The sequence below is a fragment of the Pleurodeles waltl genome, chromosome 3_2 (assembly GCF_031143425.1).
Source record: "Pleurodeles waltl isolate 20211129_DDA chromosome 3_2, aPleWal1.hap1.20221129, whole genome shotgun sequence".
Classification (NCBI taxonomy): Eukaryota; Metazoa; Chordata; class Amphibia; order Caudata; family Salamandridae; genus Pleurodeles; species Pleurodeles waltl.
The window spans coordinates 17986803-18002571 of NC_090441.1; the positions used below are offsets into that span (position 1 = coordinate 17986803).

General features: G+C 44.9%; 1 non-coding gene across 1 annotated transcript; it reads left to right on the forward strand.

Annotated features, from left to right (window-relative positions):
- Window positions 1-15208: 15208 nt before the first annotated feature.
- On the forward strand, window positions 15209-15408 carry LOC138286869 (U2 spliceosomal RNA). Its single transcript, XR_011202138.1, has one exon. It is a non-coding gene; the product is annotated as a U2 spliceosomal RNA (small nuclear RNA).
- Window positions 15409-15769: the final 361 nt, after the last annotated feature.

A 15769-nucleotide genomic window follows, 5' to 3' on the forward strand; every position in this document is an offset into this window, starting at 1 on the left:
GTTCCGACCTCGTTGTTAAGGTTAGTAGTTGTTTTTAATTCGGTGTTCCGTCATATAATCGTTCGAAAGGCACAAAGGGCCGAGATGGGCATTAATACAAATCCTCTCCGCAGCGACCAAATGTACAGGGCTATTTCTATCATATACCCCATCTCACCGAATCTAAAAGTGGCAACCAGGATGCATATTGGCTCTATAACAGCATCCCAAGTACATTGGCCCCATGAAATGCAAGACATGGGCAAAACTTTAATCTGGAACTGCACCACCTAGTGGAAGGGAACACCACTCATCGAAGGACCGTGGCTAATAAGAGTGACAGTAACAACGAACCTCAGGAGCGATCGTCCAAAGACAGGTGGCACAGTGGGAAGACATGTTGTCACAATCAACTCCAAAATCCACTGCCTAGTAGGTGGATGCAAAATGGTCTAGCATGCAGGCCTCCCACAGACCATTCAAGTTACTCCAGCCATCACTTTGCTCAAACACAATGGCTCTTAAATCCACGACCAATTATCCAGAGAGACATTGCACAAGTTGAGCCTGAGGATCGGCTTGAACTAGCATTCATTCCGCACTTCACCTCAAGGGGAGCCCACGATATACTAAACAGAGAAAACTTCCTACTCCTGTTTCAATATATTCCAGCACTGATGCAATAACCCTGGATGAAATAACATATGCAAAGATTGCAAGGATCTCAGGCAAAGGCTCCCCAGATGCCACAATAACCACATGGCAAAGTGCTGACATTAGAGACACCATCATCAACAAATCAAAGCTCTTTGAGGCCTGGGGGATTGAGCACTTAAAGCAACATCCACAAAGATATCCGCATGTGCTACTCCAGCAAGGGTCATCCAGGCTGCACAGTTGCATCCTAATAGGGGCATGGGACACTACCCATGATTGGCTGCCTAGTGCATCAGAAGCTCCAGACATCTTAGAAATATCGTTTGCACATAATCAAAGAACTGACTTGCATGTCAAGCAGCCACAACAACTTCAACTGGAGCCACGGCCTACTGGGGGACCTCGAAGATGCATCCCTAGCCACAGTTGAGCAGTCCAAGTGCAACCATTGAATTCCTCTGCAGAATATAAGTTCATAATAACATCATAGAATGTGGCAGGTCTGAAGACAGTGCTGACAACTAAATCGGCAGTGGCTTTTTTGCATGGATGTGATATCTGTCTACAGGAAACGTGGACACTCACCCCAACAGTCCTACATGGCTTTCATGAGCTTGTTAACCCAGAAAAACAGTCAGGCTTATTTGGGCGACCCTCAGGAGGTCTCTCAATCTTCATCAAACAAAATAGCAGGATCAAAGCTGTGCCCCGTGCTCTAAACTCTCAGGATGTGCAAGTGGCAACAGTTTCAGGGCTAACAGTCTGCCATAGGAGGATACCTTTGCTTCTGATAAATTGTAATTACAACAGGCAGAAAACATCAAAATCACATGCAATAGAAGATCTCTTACGAGGTCCTGCAACCATGTGATATCAACATGAAGGATCTGGGAATCACTGGGGTGGCCACCTGAAACAACAAGGAACAGGAAAAAATGCTTCCTGAGCACTTACAAGTTAGTTTCAGCGGAACAAGTATTGAAAGCCACAGCAGCCGATCTTCAGCTCGCCGGACTTTCAGGGGAATTTCAACAATTGATTATATTTTTTGTCCGAATCCCTAGCTAACCGTCTCTTTAACTTTGAGATCCACAATAGGAGATAAAGTGACCACAACCCCCGACGATAACAGTGAATCTGGGAGCAACTGCAGATAGTAGGGTCTACCATGCGCACGGAAGTAACAAAGCTAATCAGGAGCTGAAGTGGAGTCCTTAGATACCTCACCCGAGACCAAATGGCTAATCAAGACGACTACGGACCCCGAAAGTTCCCAGGGAGAAATGCATACTAGATGGAGCAATCTCTTAGCAGAGCTCATGGATGTACTAAAAGCAGCCGAGGCCCGAACTTACCCCTCAAAGACAACATTGAAGGAGGAGAGCATCCAGCCACTCAACAAGGCCATCCTAAGCTCAAGGAGCAAGCTAAGAAAGGCCTGGCGAGATCACTGATCATACTTCACAATAAAAATTGTAACGCATCTCAGCAAAATACACAAGGAACACAAAAAAGCAGTGAGTGAAGCAAAGAAAGCCAGGGAGGATAATCAGTGTTTAAAGGTGCTGGAAATGCTATAGCATATGTGAATAAATCAAAAACACCCTACTCCACTAGACCACATGGAGTTCTGGAAGGAGGTTCAGTAACTTACCAAGCAGCACAATACTCGAGTCACCAGATGGCCCCAGCGCACATGGCCAAAAAGGAATCGCCAACCAGATGACCCTGAACAAGTCAGCTCTTACAAACCTGTCTAGGGCAGTGGTTCCCAACCTTTTAACTTCTGTGGACCCCCACTATATAATTACTGGAACCCAGGGACCCCCACTATATTATTATTGGAATCTAGGGACCACCACATCACAGAGTCATTACTGAAAGCTGGGGACCTAATCTGTTAATATTATTTAATTTTCCAAGCAGTCGCGGACCCCCTGAGGAGGCTTTGTGCCCCCCCCCCACAGGGGTCCCCAGGCCACAGGTTGGGAAACACTGGTCTAGGGTGTCCAAACTTTTAAAGGAAATGTAAAATGACAGCCCACCAGGTCCAAATGGCTTGCGGCAGGAATCTTTAAATGCATGTTGGAGGACAGGGCCGAGCTGATGACCCCTCTTTTCAACCAAGCTTTTTTTAACTGCCCAGATTCCAGAAGCATGGAGAGGTTCAATACTGTGCCCAATATTTATAAAAGGCGATCCAACAAACCACCCAATTATAGACTAATAGTCCTGTTAGACCGAGAGGCAAAAGCCTATGCTTGGCTACTACTTAAGCACCTAGAAGCCTGGGTTTTGGACAATGACATGCTCCCATTCTTTCAGACGGGCTTCTGGGTAGCAGCATCAACTATCGATATCATGTCTCTCGCAGAACTGAGCAAGCAAGCAGTGAAAGGGAAACACAGTCACCTCTTTTGCTGCTTCATTGATTACAGTGTTGCTTTTGACAAAGTCAACTGACCCACACTATGGAGGAAATTAAGCATGTGGGGAATTTCCTCAACTCTTTTATGGGCGATAACTTCTCTATTCAGACACATGGGTTTGTGTCAAAGCTGGGCCTGAGACAATCATTACCAAAATTGCCACCCAGGGTGGTCTGAAACAGGGTTGCATCCTAGCACCGCTGCCTTTAAACCTATACTCTCCAGATTTGGGAAGAGCCCTAGCAAACAGTAGCTTGACGCCCTCACAACTAGGCCATGTGTCTCTACATATACTCTAATATGCTGACGATATTGTCATTACGGATCATACAAAAACAGGTCTGCACCGAGCTTTGAGCAACCTCACATCTATAATGAAATTCATTATCTCATGGTGAATGAAGACAAGACTAAAGCCACTATAAGAAAAATAAGCTTCTGACATGGTGTATGGGGACTAAGACAATTAAAATGGCACAGAAATACAACTGCTTTGGGGTCTGGTTTACTGAGGCATCCAAACCCTCAGCCCACACAGGCTCGCTAAATAGGAAAGCAGTAGCCATTACGTACAATCTCGCCTACCTCCACAAAAAATGTAAAAGTACCTCTGCTGCACTGATTCTCTAAGTTATAAAGGCCTGTCTCATCCCGGTACTCCACTACGGGAACCATGCATAACCAGAGGACTGTGCAAATACTTTGGAGCATCTGCAGAGTATAGGATACAAGAAGGCATTTCAATTGCCCAGATACCTACATGGATCCAGAATATGTTTGGAATTTCAATTGTCAAGCCAAGGCTAGCCTGCAAGTCAGAGATTTAAAAATATTACATATGTGTACTGAAAGCACCAGCGAACACACTGGAAGCCTGTTTGAAAGACACATTTGAAAGTCCTGGGAACCCCTAGCTGCGGCAGGTGCAGAAGGCAATTCATTCTCTTCAGCTCGTAGCTCTCGATACTGTTACTTTCTTAACATGGGAAAAGGTAATCAACAAACAGGCTCTCTTGGGGGCATATTTATACTCTGTTTGCGCCGAATGTGCGTCAAACATTTTTACGCACAATCGGCGCAAACCCTGCCCCATAGTTATACTTTGACGTCCGACGCAGCGGGCGTCAAAGTTCCACCATGTGCGCCATTTTTTGGAAGTGGGAACCAGCCTTGCGTTAATTATATGCAAGGTAGGCGTTCCCTTCTAAAATGACTTTAAGGCCTGTGCGCCTTATTTATACTGTGACGTCATTTTGACGCACAGGAGGGGGCAGGCCTTAAAAAACGGCGCCCAGCCTGCTGGGCGCCGTTTTTTAACGCCTGGGTCAGGGCAGGCGTTAAGGGACCTGTGGGCTCGGAAGGAGCCCAGAGGTGCCCTCCCATGCCCCCAGGGACACCCCCTGCCACCCTTGCCCACCCCAGGAGGACACCCAAGGATGGAGGGACCCATCCCAGGGAAGTTAAGGTAAGTTCAGGTAAGATTTTTTTCTTCATATTTTTTTTGTGGCATAGGGGGGCCTGATTTGTGCCCCCGTACATGCCACTATGCCCAATGACCATGCCCAGGGGACATTAGTCCCCTGGGCATGGCCATTGGGCAAGGGGGCATGACTCCTGTCTTTGCTAAGACAGGAGTCATTTCAATGGGGGTTGGGTGTCAAAAAAAATGGCGCAAATCGGTTTGAGGCCTGATTTTTGCCTCAGACCTGACTTGCCCCATTTTTTGACGCCCAAGCTCCATTTTCCCCTACGCCGGCGCAGCCTGGTGTGTCATTTTTTTTGACGCACACCAGTCCGCAGCGCCGGCTAACGTCATTCAATAAATAAGGCGCCCGCATGGTGCTTTGGAATGGCGTTAGCCGGCAGTAAAATTTTTGACGCACAACTGCGTTGGCGCAGTTGTGCGTCAAAAAGTATAAATATGTGCCTTGGTGTCATTTCAGCGAGACACTGCTTCCCTGTGGACCTCAGAAATCTTGCTCCCACTGAATTCGTCCTACTGGGTAGGAAGACCTCAGCCATATCTCATAGCGGCCATCAATTGTTGCAGACGCAGAGAAATTACGTATTAGCGACTGTTGGGTCTACCCATGGCAGATTTGAGCCCAGCTTGGCGCTCACTGGGGAAGAGGAGAGCCTACAGTCTGTGTGACTTCAGGAACGAATCCTGGCTCCATCGTCTGTGCTGCTGCCCCTCGCTTGATGCTGCCAGGAGATATCTGCTGAAACCGATTTTCTTGATGAAGGGGGCCCACCCTTTTCAGGAAGCCTCTTCGCTATGCCTTTCGCAAACTGACACAAGATAAGGGGCCAGATGTAGCAAAGGGTTTTACCCATTCTGTGCCTATGGGAAAATGTGTTCGTACATATGGCCCAAGATCTCTGGCAAGGTGCGGCAAATATGCTAATAAACTCAGAGCACTCCTCCGCTCACGATCCACAGTTCCTAATCGAACCAAGCATAGCCAAAAGCTTATTACTGACTTTAACTGCACATAGCACTTTCCCTGTAAAGTGTAGCGCTGCATAACTAAACGGGTGATATAACTGTCCAATGCTCAATTGGGTCATGGGTGGCACTTTGCTCCCTCAAAGTGCTCTGCCCCCCTAAAGTCCTTGAAAAATGGTAACCTTTGGGGTGTCCATAGACGTTAATCCATCTACTGCTGCAGTGGATGGTCCAGCATTGTAGTTCTGCCCAGTATGCACTTTAAGGAATCATATGCACCTTATCTGGTGTGACTTAACTTCCAGTGGTTAATCCAGCGGGTGGACCCATTTTCCAACGTTTCTACTATTGCCGAGGGATGGTCAAGCACTGTAGATTTAACCACCAGGCATTTATTTTAACTGCTTGATTGATGTTCTTATTAGATTTTTCTAAAGATTGCCACACCTGAAATTGTAAACTGCTGCAATGCTCTAACTGGCGTTGGATCCATTTTTGAAAAAAATTATATCTTGTATAGCTTTTACATTTGCAATGGTTTTAAGTAACTGAGCAATATCAATAAACGTGAAAACTGAAACTTAGAGCACAATAATATATTTCGACAGTTAAAGAATAAACTTTTTAGGGTCGAGCCTGCAAGTTCATGCGCTAGCGCTTGCGTCTTGCATGCAAGACACTGTTATGTTCAGAAGAGCTTGGAGCCCGCATGTTACTCCCCATTTGTTGGTTTGCGTGGCACTCTTCTTTGTAGCCATGTAATTCGTCAAGGCATGTCTGGCATCATTTCTGTCCCTCTGTCTGGAACAGGGATCAAGCACTAATTCATTTCAACTTAATAAGTGCCCGTCCGCCGCTCCGGACATGATCGAGGAACTATTTGTTCATTTTAACTTCCAGTGCCCGGCAAACTGAAGGCTTGTGACAAAAAATAATATAATAAAACAAATAAAAGGCCAACTTCCACGTGTGTCAAGAGGTTACTATAAAGTATACCTTTTCTTAGTCTTCATCAGATCCCGCATTTCCACATTAGCTGCTCCCAGATCGCACTGATCCCCGGTAATAAGAAAATAGACCCCCCCAAATGTCCTTGTAGCTGCTATTTCCATTTTGCAAATACCCCAGGAAAACGGCCTGCATTTTTTAAATACCCCAGGAAAACGGCCTGCATTTTTTAAATACCATCCAAGCCATACAATACCAGATTTCACATGCCCCTAGTAACAGGCCCCTAGTAACATGCCCCTAGTAACAGCTATTGTGAAAACACATCCCACCATGCCCACGAGTCTAGGATCAAGCCACACTGCCATCCCTCCCAGCCCATCACTTGGCACTGGCCAGAATCACTTGCTGCCATACTACACATCCTCTAGTTCGCACATACTCTCAGTAACAGCTGTTGCCATATTCCTGATGCTCGCAGTAAGAGTTAACGCCAGTACTCATATGTCTCAAATAACTGGTATTTTCAGCTATCTTAAGCACTCGGTATTGGTAACTCCAACGTGCGCCACTTAACATTTACTTCCGCAATTATATAAAAATCGACCAAAAAGTTAAGTGGTTAAAAAAAGTAAGCTGTAATCATGGCAAAATTATCGGAAAAAAGGGCGGTAAGGTTCCCACTGCATGCAGAAGAAAACAAGGAGACCGTGGGGGATCGCTCCTCTTAAAGCAAAAAAATAAATAAAATAATCTAAAAATCTAAATCTAAAAAATAGAAAGAAAAGAAACTAACAATTGAGTAGATGAAGCAATACTGCCATCTACTGTGAAGAAAATCAATTTATTGAGACAAAGTGATGCAATAAAAATGAAAAGCATGAGAGACACAAAATGAATTACCTCGACATTACACTCCCGAGACTAGTCCTGAAGTAATTGATGGCCCTGATAGTAACACATGGCGCATCAGACTGCTTCTTCAAAGAACCCTCTCTCGTATTTTCAGCCCTCGGAAATAGTTATTCTCATATTCCCAGAGGATCAGTTGATGCCATCTGTCGCTATGCCAGTAATACACACATATTGCAGTAATCCGAATGTGAAATAAATTTGGATGACGACTAAAGCCCTCATTACGAGCGGCCCGGAGGCGATGCCGCCCCAGGCAACTATGGCTTTCCCGGTGTCTCTGGAATTATTTAGTCTGCGAACTCCTCCTGCCTGATAATTCCATGTCTGGCGGTGTCTCCAGACTCCTCAGCACTGGCTGCTGCAGTCACGGGCCTTTCTCTGCCCGCAGGAAAAGCTCCACCACAGAAATGAGAGGAAAGCAGCCCTCCCCTCACATCCCTTACCCCGTCCACTCTGCAATAGTAGAGAAAGTAAAAAGCCCCCACAACAAGAGAAAGGGGGACAACAGGCAGCATTAGATGCAGTATTCCTGGGGAAGTAACGAATGGCGGCTGGTAATTTTAGCGGGGGGCGTGCATACACGTACACATACACACTCACCCGCACCCATCACAACACTCACCGACAAACACACACACATTCATGCATACACACACACTCACCACACATCAAAAAACATACAACCTACCTTCACTGCAGATGTCCAGGAGGGAAGCCTCTGGGGTCCCAGGAGGATTGGGACAGCTGCCTTCCTTGTCAACCATTGAGGGAAGACAACAGTCCCTACTTGTCACAGAGTGGGATGGGGTCAGTGAGACTCCTGACCCCACCCCACTCTGTGACAAGGTACCACTGATTGACACGGCGCTGGGAACTTCAGGGCTTAAAACTGAAGATCCCAGGTCTGAGGCAATCAGTGACACTCCCCCTCATCCCAAGGGGGTCTGCTTGAGGCACTTTTGCAGACTGAGAATGTCAGGTCCATAGGGATGTAAAATCCTCTGCCTGGCAAAGTTCAGCTCAGGCAGCCAGGAGTCTTCGCATCTAGCACATGTCTAGCTCCTGGCTGTTTGACCTGAAGAAGAAGTTTGTCTATCATGCTGACCTTTGTTCACTGGCCGCATCAATGATTGTCATTGATCATTGGCAGCATCAATAATTGTCCAATTATTACTTAACTTAGCCATCTTTATTTTTCTCTTTTGCTCACCACTTTGTGTTGCCTGCACAAGTTTTCAGAGAATTGTGGGTTCACCCCGAACATTGATCACTTATCTTTCTATTACTACTGATGATGCCAACGATTATTTGAAAAATCCAAAATAAATACAAGGATTTATTTCTGATGTTCGTTGGCCATATCCATGTTTATTGATTTATTGCACATATCAATACATTTTCAAGTATTGTATGACTAATGATATTCTCTCTTTTAATTATATCTTTGTCTACACTGTTGCAGATGCAACAAATTCAAGCATTAGCAGTGGGACTGAACTAAGCTGGAGGTTGTTCATATTGTGGGCAATGTCTCGATCAACTTTTTGGGAGGTGGAGCCGTGAAACTTATCCCTAAAAATGTATACACATTCAGGCCTTCACTAAGAGTGGCCCATCTGAGAAGGCGCCTTTTAAAATTCAATATCACTGGTGTGGGAATTGAAATGGTGTAATACTTATCACTGACTACAAGGTGTGCCCTTTAAAATGAGGCATAACATTGAGATTTTGGTGCTTTGTGCACCACAATCTGCATGCACCAGAACTTACTGGGCATTTTCCCCCAGTAAAACTTGGCAGGTTTCACCTGCCGAAATTCACCTGGGGAAAGTTACGATACATGCAGTAACTACCACAAAAGTCGTAATTTCGAGTCCAGTGCAAGCTACTCAGAAAGAACTGGCCCCTCATAATGAGGGCCCTACAATTTTAGAAGTGGAAGTACTGCATGCTTAACAGTTGGGGCGGAAAATAACTTGCATGCGAAAATTTGAAGATTTGAGGTATGGGAGGTGAGAGAGGAAAACCATAGTTGAAAAAATTCCAGCCTGAATACAGGCAATAGAGGGAGGGACTCTGTCAGACATTTAAGAGAAAAATGGCTTTTACCGAGTTTAAGAATACGTCCAAGGTTACATAGCTCAAAACCATATTCTAAACACACTGCAATCTTTGACTTCTTGGCTTCTATTTGTCAAAGTTTTTTTTTTATATACAAGCTTCCAAAAATGGCTTACCTAAAAAATTGGATAGTGCTGATAGGCCACCCACTGCACATAAGAAAGAGTAAAACTTGCAAAGTAAGACAACCACAGCTCCTCAGTGACTGCCTCCAGGGCTGTAATGCAGGCCTCTATAGCCCATGTGGTGCAAGGGGGGGGGGGGGCTCACACACACCTCATCAAGGGGCACCCAACCATCAGAGGGGGTGCCTGTTCAGCCCAAGGCCAATGAATATCTGTGAGATGCGCGACACTCATAAATAGGACCCCTGACACAGTATGCAGGGTGGCCACTTCATTTGGCACCACACCACTGACTGCCTTTCTGTGTGTCGCTTGTATTTTGGGATGCATTTCCCTTTTTATGTTTTGCCTCAGAGTCACTGTGCAATATATTGCCAGGAGCGGTTGCCACTGGGTAGTTATAGTTAGGACTGTGTTTCCATTGGAAATTCATTTTTGGTTTGTTTATATCTTTGGTGCTGTTTCATGAATCTTCACAAAACTTTCCAATTATTATTTTTCACCCCAGCTAATAACTGGAAAGTTTCAGGGAGATCCATCAGGTGGGGACCCGAGAAAAAGGGATTGGGTCCAAAAGCATGTTTTCCCCATTAATTTTTCCATAGAAAATTTAGACACAGCTAAAGCCCAAACAGCTAAACGGATTTACACCAAGTGTGGCAGAAAGCTAGCTCTTGGTCCCGAAAGAGTGCTTTTTGTAATTTAGTTTAAATCCAGTTAGTAGTTTTTGAGTAATTACGCCTCAAAAACGTTGTATATTTCACGCTGCAGAGGATCTGTGGAGCCAACAGATGTCAAAATAAGATCTTGTTGGCTGCCACCACATCAACAATGATGTGGGGGCTGCCATCTCAGGACTTTCGACTCTGTCCAGAGTCTTTGAAAAAATGTTTAATATATATATAAGGGTGCATCGTAGGAATACTCTGCTCCCCTCGACTTGGTGGGTGGGTGGGTCCCAGAGAGAACCGCCTTGGGGCCAAAAACATTTTTTTTTAAATTGCATCAAATTTACAGTTAATCCATGGTAAAATTAAAAAAAACAGGCAAAAAAAAAAGGCCTCAGGAGTTGGCCAGGGCCCTGGGGAGTCGACATTTAAATATTTGTGTGTGTGTGTGGGGGGGCACATGGCCCCCTCCCTGTTCATTTAAGAGGTCCTGGGGACCCCATCCTACGGGGTATGCTCAGGGGCAGTGTCCCAGGGTCCCCAACCTCTGCAACACTGTCTTTTGCCTGCTCAAGAGGACGGGCAGGGAAAGTGGCACAAAGCTGCTCCTGCCAGGTGGGAAAACAAAACGTTTTCCCTGTCTGCACTCTTGGGCAGGGAAAAACAGAGAATTGATGCCGTCTGACGGAAGCAAAAGAAAACTCTTAAAGCAGCGTGGGAGCAATGCTGGCTCCTGCTGCACCTGGGATGGCGGTGCAAGCAGGGAAGCCAGGGAGTGGGGTTGTGGGGGTCATGGGCCTCTCCCAACAGCCCTCAATGAAGGGCCTGTTGTGGTGTGTCCCGGGTGGGCACTGGGGTACTCCAATAAAAATAAAATAAAAGAACATGCTGGCCCTGGCGCTCCCTTCATAGTCCCTATGTAAAATATAGTTTGGGGTGCCCGGGTGGGCACCCTAGAATAAAAAAAAATGCCAGTGCCGGTGCAGCCCTGAAACAGAGCCACTTGCAGGTAGCCAGTGAGGTTACACAGGCCCTTGGGCTCCCCCCGCACTCCCTGCAAAAAAAATAAAAATCTCCAGGTTTCCTGGATAGGACTGGGGCACCCACAAAAAATTAAAATGAAGGGAAAAAGTAAATAATAAATGAGCAGCCGAGCTGCTCACTTATTATTCAATGCTCCTACTAAGAAGCACCCCATAATGGCCATGACCCCAGTATAGTACTGGCAAAAGTATTAGGTTTGGCCTTAGCAAGCTGATGTGATAATTACATAAAAAAAAATACTGCAGGCATATGCTCCAAAAATACAAAAAAGAAAAACGGAAAACCTTTCTACACACAGGGCCATGTGTTTGCAGTAAAAACATGTACATTAAAAAATACTGCAAATACTAGAAAACTATGGATGCTTCGAGCACTCAGATATTCTTATAACAGGCATTGAAACCTTTTTTAGTTTTAATGCGCATCACAGGAACATATGATTCTGATTTACAGGAAGAAACAGTAGTATTAGCTTTGAAGTACTGTAATTTGAAGTCATAATTTAAATACGGAATCATGACTGAAAATGTAACAAAGGAGAATGAATGGAAAAGAAAACAAGCATTTGCAATGCAATAGGTCTCGCATTACATTGAGTTACAGCTATTAACGTTGTAAACGCCTAATCGGACTTTTCTTGCCACATTAAATTAAGAAAAAAAAAAGCAAGAGTGATAGCGCTGTGTAAAACACAGCGCGATCGCGCTGCGGAGTAAGGATAAAAAGTAGTCCAGAAACCATACGGAAAACATAGAGCCTCGTAGGTTTCCTGTACTTTACCGGTGCTCTTGAGGAGGGCTGAACACTGGAAAAGGCATGACGTATGCATGCCTTTCACGAATGAAAACAAGCAGATTTTAAAAGGCAAGCCCACAAACCAATGTAAGTGACTGACGTGGCATGGGCGTGGTTAAAATCCCCCTAAAGGGAGATTAGAAGAGGGACAGAGCCCTTTGCGCTCGCCCCTAAAAGCATTGATATGGTAATGTATTGGATGACCAGCTATGGGACTGAAGTGCAGTTCTTTTTAGATAGATGTGCACAATGCAGTCACTCGCAGTGTCAGAGAACCAATGGCTGACCTATTGCTTCTTGCAGTTTGGTGCCCTGGGCAGAAGCAAAATGTGAATGCTGGTTGAACAGACCAGTTGATGAAGAGAGCTATCCGAAACACATTATGTATATATATATGTCTAATCATGTATATATATATATATTTTTTTACATATGATATTTTTAATTTCATGAGGCTGGTGAAACGACCAAGGCAGTCATTAGGCCAGACACAAAAGTACGCAACATCTTTCCTTGTGTTTTCATTTTCCGTAGAGGAAGTAGTGGGTTTGCTTAAAGCGCTATACATCTATTCATTCTTCTGGGTTTCACTGACGTTCAGATATACATTTATTTCCTCTTCTCTACCACCCACTTTGAGAATGCCTTTATTATTACCATATTCAAAAATACCATTTTTGTTGTTAAAATCTGCAGAAATGTTTTATATTCCTCATTTGATATCACCAAAAATGTGTCAATGTGGGAAAATTGTTGTAAATTCCTACACCTTAAATTGCAATTATGTGTTCTAAAAATGTATCGTGTAAAAGCTAATTGCACAGTATGCTGTCTGAAAGTGCAAATAAAACTAAGGTTATTTCCAGAGTCCTGATCACATTCTGGTTATTGTAATCTGACCACAGTAGTGATTTATAGACATCACCTACCTGCGCCAGACGACTGCTTTGAAATGACTAGAAATGGCGAAACTTAATTAATTGTAAAATCTTGTTACACTGTGCTTGCTTTGTACTGTGTGCAGTAGACTCTGACTTTCACTTGAACTGAAAAGCTCAGTTAAAAACACAGGGATATCTTTCATGTGGGACAACAGGATCACAATGGCCTGTGGATCACGACGTCGGCTGCAGGCGGAAAGGAGACTGTCTGCTTAGACAACTACGGGGCTTTCCTTGTGGACCCCTTTGTGTAGCCGGTCTTTGATTGTCCCCCTCTGTGTCTCGCCCTACACTATTACTACCTCGTCAATGGAGGTAGAGCTGCACACGCCACTATTAGCTTTTAAATCCTTTGGGTCATTGGATCTGAAAGGCGAGGTTAAAACAATGGGATCTCTGCTCCCTTTAGGAACTCGGCAGCAGCAGCATAGCACTGCCTGGGGGATCTGACTGCCTGACTCCATGCACGATACAAGTAACACCGGGGTCTGCCACTGCTGCTGTGAGCAGAGTTGTTCAGCCTGTTCATGAGCTGTCAGTCAACATGTAAGTGCACAGCAATATCGTGAGGGCTGTGAGGTATTCTGGTTATTCCGTTCGCTTTTATTTAGCACCGGAATGCAACAAATACAGAATTGAAGAACACAAAGCCAGATTTGCAACCTCGGGCTGCCAGCGAGAAGCTGACGCTGAAGGGCCCTGACACTGATGGTAATGCTGGTAGCAACCTGGGTACTAGCAGTGGCCTCTGAGATGCATTTGTGCTGGGGTGGTGCTGCCTCACTCACAGGGATTCGTGCTGTCTTCATCTCTCATGAGGAGACATTTGTTCTGATGTCTCATGAAAGACCCTAAACACATTATCGCCCCATGTTATGAGGCACACAACCAACACTCGTTCACATGGCCGACACCAGCCTCCTCTGCTGTCCTTTTCTTTCACTCTGCTTTGTTCAATCACTTTTCTCATCCATCTCCTTCTCTAGTCAGCTTCCTTTTAGAACCCTTGGGCTATCTGACTCCTGTTCTGGCGTGTTGCCCATCAGCACCCTGTTTCTCTCACCTCTTCCTCTGTTTACCTGGCTGACATTGACTGCCCTTTCACCCACTGTCTTCTCGGTCTCCATCTCTGAGCCTTTTCGATGTCCTGTCCGATATGTGTCCTAGCTCCCATCTGCTCATCCAGCCGTTCCTCCATCTGCCTGGTCCACATTTCTGTACACATTTTTCGTCTGCCCTCCTCCTGCACACTAACCACCTGTCCCCCAACTCCCTGCCACATTCCTTGTCTCCAGCAGTTTTCTGTCATTTCTTTCTTTTAGTGCCTGCATGTGCAACAGGTTAGGTATATCATGTGTTGTGAAATACAAGTCCCAAATGTAGGTGAAGAACAGTGCCCATCCTAAAATGTTGTTTCTGAAGTGCTAGGTTCCTTCCTCCTCCCAACTATAGTTTGTGGTTTATGTGCTCCAGATGTGAAGAAATAAATGCAGAACGTGTAAGAAATAAGACCCAACCAAGAGAAGTATTGAAAAAGTCCTACAGATAGGATCTAAGATGACATGTAAAAAAAGGCAACTTCTTCAAAGTGAGGGGATTATGGGATTATATCATTATTTCCAAACTGGGCGATATCTGAGACAGGAACAAAAAAATAGCATTGGAAGACCTGAAGGCAGAATTCTTGCTACACACAACATCATTTCCCCAGTTCCTACTGCTATGATATGCCTTGGTGCTCTATCTGGGAAAATTATTAGCACTACAGAGTTTAACTCATTAGCTCTGGAACTGCTGGGAAAAAGAAGTATAGCCTGGAAAATACCATTCCATAGTAGGTAATGTTCCCAACCCTTTGATATTACTCCACTCTAGATAGGAGTCAGACGGAGGTACCATGAACAATGGTGATTGCCGAAAAGAGAAGGTGAAATCCTGTGTGCGGGCCATTTCAGCCTGTCTTCTCCTCATACAATTTAACTACTACAACAGAACATATTATACACCGGAAAGGCTATGCAAAATGGGCACCGGCGCACCTGTGACTTATACTGCTGACATCTTCACACACGAAGTGTGGGAATGCCCGAAAATCCAACAGTGCATATCACAAATGCAACACTCCTTGTTAGCAGTTATTGCTTCTCTGTCTTTTGGCTAAGATCAGTTATAATATCTGTTCTTATCAGTTTTTCTGCAGTAGTGGAATGACTCATCATCCTTATTTAAGATAGTTCTTTTGGACATACTTAGAGTGGAATGCCCAAGTGGCTTCCACACACTAATTTGGGTGGGCTGTGTGATAGTTAAAAAGAACACTGCACAACACTGATCATTAGACGGGACCACTGGGGACCATGAGATATGGACCACTACTTGCATCTAGATCCAGAGGATGCTCCTAAATATATGAGAAAGTGTGTGGGGGGCATGGTGTGAGCATTTCAGTGAAACTGCTTCCCAAACATCCAGCTGCCTCCTCACCAAAACCCTCTTTCCTTCCAACACAGCAGGACATAGACAGCTTGGAAGGCCTTGGTTCTAGAGTTGTGGCTTTTAACACAGTAAAACGTAACCCTCAGTTATAGAGTGGGGTGGATTCACCAGGTATCGAGAAAGCCCAGACATACACGTCATTAAAAATGCTTAAGAGGCCATTTCTGACATAGATTTTGTCATTTCCTTATTGCACTGTACG